Here is a 5,405-nt window from a genome sequence, read left to right as displayed (position 1 = left end):
ATACAAGATAATGTTGAATGTAATCTGTAACTTAAATTTTTTCAAAATGCCAATGGTATTTCTTACAAAAAAAAATCTTAAAATTCATATGGCATCACAAAAGACCCCCACACAGCCAAAATAATCTTGAGAAAGAAGAAAAAAGCTGAAAGCATCACAGTTTCTTATTTCAAAATATATAACTAAGCTACAATCATTAAAATAGTATGATATTGAATAAAGACAGATATATAGTTTGGTGGAGCAGAATGTAAAGCTCAGAAATAAACCCATGTATATGTGCTCAGCTGAACTTTGGCAGGGGTACCAAGACTTGTGTTAGGAAAACTGGATACCCGCATGCAAATGAATGAAAATGGACTGTTATCTTATACTATAAACAAAAATCAACTCAAAATGAATTAAAGTCTTAAAGGTAAAACCTGAAACTATGAAACGCATAGAAGAAAAAAGAGGGGAAAAGCTCTATATTAGTGTTGGCAATGACTTCATAAATATGACACCAAAGGCATGGGCAACAAAAGCAAAAATAGACAAGTGGGAATACATCAAACTAAAAAGTTTCTGTAAAGCGAAGTATACAAACAACAGAGTAAAAAGGCAACGTATCAAATGGGAGAAAATATTTGCAAACAATACATTTGATAAGGGGTCACGTTCCAAAACATTAAGGAATTCTCACAACTCAATACCAACAAAAAATAGGGAGAGGACTTGAATAGACATTTCTCCAAAGAATACGTACAAATGGCCAACAGGTATACAAAAAGATTCTCAACATCAATCATCATCAGGGAAATGCAAGTTAAAATTACAATAAGATATTACCTCACACATGGTAAAATGACTATTATTTTAAAAACTTAAGACCACAAGTGTTGATGAGGATGTGGAAAAAAATGGAACCCTATATACTGTTGGTGGGAATGCATAATGCTATAACTGCTATGGAAAACATATTGAGGTGCCTCATAAAATTAAAACTAAAACTACCATATGATAGAGCAGTCCTACTTTTGAGTAGTTATCCAGATGAATTGAAATCAAGATCTCAAAGAATATTTGCATTCTCATGTTCATGCAGCATTATTCACAATACACAAGAGGCAGATGCAACCTAAATGTACATGAACAAATAGAAAGAAAATGTGGTATACACATACCATTTTATTCAATATTGAAATATTATTCAGCCTTAAAAAAGACGGAAATCCCATCAAGTGCTGTATCCTAGATAGCCCTTCAGGGCATTAGGGTAGAAGAAATAGGCCAGTCACAGAAAGACAAATATCGCATGATTCCTCTCATATAAAGCATCTAAAATCATGAAACTCAGAGAAGCACAGAAGAGAATGGTGATTGCCAAGGGCTGGGGAGAAATGGGGAGTGTAAATTTTCAGTTATGCAAGGTGAATTAAATTCTAGAGATCTGATGTATAATATAGTGCCAATTTTGCTTCTAGTGTCACTGAATTTATAGAATCCTTGGTATAGAGCTATATAGCCTCTGCAAAGTACCCCAATAGGCTAGACTTTTCTAAAGTTGCTGATATTCTTTTCTACCTTGAACTATCAGTGCTGATAAAATTACTTATTTTGCTCAGGCATGGGAATTTGCCAAGAAGTTATTAGCCTATTTGATATGCTGGGATTTCCTTGAGTTGGACAGTTTAGTGTATTTAATCACCCACGATTTTTTTGCTACACTCTTATGGAGAGACAGCAAGGAAAAGAGAGACATCACCAGATGGAGGAAGACATTAGCCACACTTGACATTTCAAGTGTTATATTATTGTCTTCTATGCCCACATAGGGAATAACTCCATTGGGTAGATGACAGCAGCTCTGGATGTAGACACATTGCATGTATTCAATAGTGAAAGCTAAAAGATAATCCAAATAAATAAGCAATGGTAACTGAGAATATTAGATCACAGAGAAAAGTCTGAAGTGTTCCTTGGTGTATATATATGGAAGTTGAAGGTAGACATAGAAAAAAGGAGAGTTGAAAAAAATAGTTTCACGGTCCTCTTAAAATTTTTATTCAACTATTTTATGATTGAGTCATTTTACTTTGTTTAATTCAACTCATTTATAGTCGGTCTCTTTCCAACTTAATTTGTTCCTCTTTTCTAACCTTTCCCCTGTGAGAAAAACTAAATTCAGTGCCTCATGAAATGTCTCAATTTTTGCTGTATAAGTGGGTAATGGTGTTTAATGCTGGAAAATGCTATTAAGTGTCATCTTTCTACCTGCTCGAAAAAGTTTTCAGCCTTTTCCTGGGCCTCTTTGTAGGAGATCATGGTGACTATAAAGTAATTTTGAGTCCAGCCACTACTGACAGCAACTGTACATATACAAGGAAGTAAGAAGTAAGAACAATCACAGGTGACCATAACATGACAAATGATGGAATGCTTTTAAAAAGTTTTTATTGAAAATTTAACAACTCTTTACATTTGCATGACAAAGAGCATAGCAACTATTTCTCCTCCCTCCATTCCAAAATAGAAAAAGGAAAAGAAAAGAGAAGAGAAAAGAAAAGAAATTTAGAAGTTCAGAGTAGTGACACTATGGAGCTTCATCAAATGTGTTCAGAGCCCTCCTTCCTTTGTCATTACATGCTGAGATCCTAACCCAGGTGACCTCCTTACCACTTTACGTGGATGAGACTACATCCTTGTGGAGTGACCCCTCCTTCCAAAACTACTGCCAATGGGACAAAATCAACTCCACTTTATGAACAGAAGAAGCAGCATGGGAAAAAGTGTGGGATATACAGTGAGACTTCCTTAATAAAAATGGCTTTTTTTGGCCAGTTTTATTTTGGTACCTCTGGAGGCCAGAATTATAACTAAGCTTCAAGTTAAAGAGAGTGGGCTCTTCTTTATTCTGTTGATACTTGATTCCTGGATTTCTAATTTTTGAGATCCAAGTATAACCAAGTAGACCACCCACCCTATTGACAACAGAGTCAACACTTCCAAATGTGCGTTCTGTTCACAAACAGATGACAGCTCCTCAAGACCTGCCTTCTTCAAACAGCAGAGCAGACACACACAAAAAAGAAAATGAAAACTGATTCTTCCTTACAGAGTAAAAGAAAAAACAAGAAAAGTAGGCAAAGAAAAAAATTAAACAACAGTCTATCATCTGAAACCAGGGGCCAGGGCAAACTGGAAAACATGAAGACACCATGTAGAAATTGCTAGGAGGGTACAGCCTTTGCCTTGAATGGAGTAGTTGAGAGTTGTTTATGAAAATTTGCAGTATTCAATTCTTTCATCCTTGAGATGCCTGTGAAAAATTAGAACAAAAATCCTAGAAACGAAAGCTTCATTTGAGTTTAGCAGAGTACACCCACCAACAGAAGTAGAAGTGATGCACTGCCTGCCCAGATTTCAAGGTTTTAAAAAACAATAACTCCAAACTCCTTCAAGGGTTTTGCTGAGCTAAGAGAAAATACTGTTATGCACTTGATTGAGAAAAACACCTTGACTTCAGTTCCTTCTTATTCAGATTGGAGATAAATCACCAGAAATACAGGATAATGCATGATTTAGCCTAATTCCGTGGTACAAATACAAAGTCAAATTTTTGCCTAAACAATGCCAAACTTCTATGTTAAAAGAAACATGGCTGGAATGAGCTATCTGAGCTGAAGGATCTTTGAAGGAAGAAATATGTCTTATTCTTCTTTTCTTTTCAAACATAGACTTCAGCACTCGGCATGTAGCATATATTCATTCTTCTGTTCATTCACCTAGTATACCAGGGGGGGAGACCAAATTTTTTAAAAATTATTTTCTGGAGTGTGGGCTCATCATAGTACAGGCTTCCTCCACTAAGTGAGTGTTCTAGAAACCCATCTGTATCAATGTACCAGTTGGCATTGTTGTGAGAGGCTGCGTCTGGCTTCAGCTAATTTTTTTTGAAGACTCCTTAAATGAATTTGCTCTTTTCATTATGGGTGATTTACAAGTGCATCTGTACACACCACACTGAGTTTTCAGCAGTTTTTGACCAGAAAAAGCATGACTTCAGTGCCAGATCCTCCCTATTCACCCAGTCTTTCTTACTCCAAGAGACTTTTTTGTTTGTTTCCCCTAATAAAAAAAGTCTTCAAAGGGAAATGTTTTGCTGATGTGGAAGAGGTGTAACAAAAAACAGCAGAAGCACTAAAAGGCATCAAAATTGAAGAGTTCAAAATTTGTTTTGGGCAGTGGAAAAACACGTCTAGATAGATGTATCGTACCAAATGGAGAGTACTTTGAAGGTGACTGAAGTTGAAACATGTCAGAATAAAGACACAATTTTTATAAATAAATCCCAGGTTTTTTGGGGGGGTCTCCCCTCACATGAGGCATAACTGGGTAAGCCTGGTGCTACGCACTGGGGTTACATTGCTGAGTCATACATGGTCCTGTCCTTAAGAAAAGCAAAATCTCGTGGAGCATGTCAAATAAAACAACAAATTTGAGTTTAGGTAAGGGACCTTATTGGAAACAGTTATTGCATGTATGGAGAAAGAGACAACTGCAATAGAGGGAAACTGTTGCAGTAGGGTGAAGACTTTGATTATGAGATCTGCAAGTGTCTCCATGGTCAGGCATGAAAGGGTTTTTCTCTTACCAGGAAAGATAAACAAGGCTAGAAAGAACTGAGTGTGAGGGAGTGGTATGAACAAGGGTGGCATGATGGGATGGAAGGCCAGAGAATGGCTTACCCTCAAGTGGAGGCTTTAAAGAGAGTCTGTATGCTAGTTCAGCCTAAAAGTGGGTCAGAATTTAGAGGACTGGGAAGAGAAAGCTAGCAAAATTTGGTCAATTCCAGTTAATGGGTATTTTGTTTGATTTTTCAGTGGTGATAAACATTTGAGTTAATCATTTATGAGATAAAGGATGGGAATTTGGAGAATCTATGTCTGACCTTGTCATAGGTATTCAAGGGGCTCATTCACAAGATTGAACTAAGTTATATGGGGAAGAGTGGTTCTGGATAGTAAGTCACTCGAGGAAACACAAAAGTGTCTGGAAGTTATTTCTTTTTTTTTTTTTTTTTTTTCATCTCTGTGTGGTTGACTCTAACTCGCGCCCCCAACTGGGGACCTGACATGCAACCTAGTAATGTGTCCTAGCTGGGAATCGAACCAGCGACACTTGGCTCGCAGGCCGACACTCAATCCACTGAGCCACAGCAGCCAGGGCTTGGAAGTTATTTCTTAATCATCACTCTTTTCCATAAGCACAGGACTCAGGTAATGCAACAATGTCCAGGGATAAGACCTATGCATAACAGAATAAACCAAAATCCATGATCTTATGCAGGACTATTCAAAGAACTTTCAGAATAAAGAGGAGAGAGCCACTGACTGGGGATTAGGGTAAGTGACACAGGGGAGGTG

The sequence above is a fragment of the Furipterus horrens genome, unplaced genomic scaffold (assembly GCF_987537825.1).
Source record: "Furipterus horrens unplaced genomic scaffold, mFurHor1.1.pri manual_scaffold_17, whole genome shotgun sequence".
NCBI classification, from domain to species: domain Eukaryota; kingdom Metazoa; phylum Chordata; class Mammalia; order Chiroptera; family Furipteridae; genus Furipterus; species Furipterus horrens.
Note: the sequence above shows the minus strand (reverse complement) of the source record.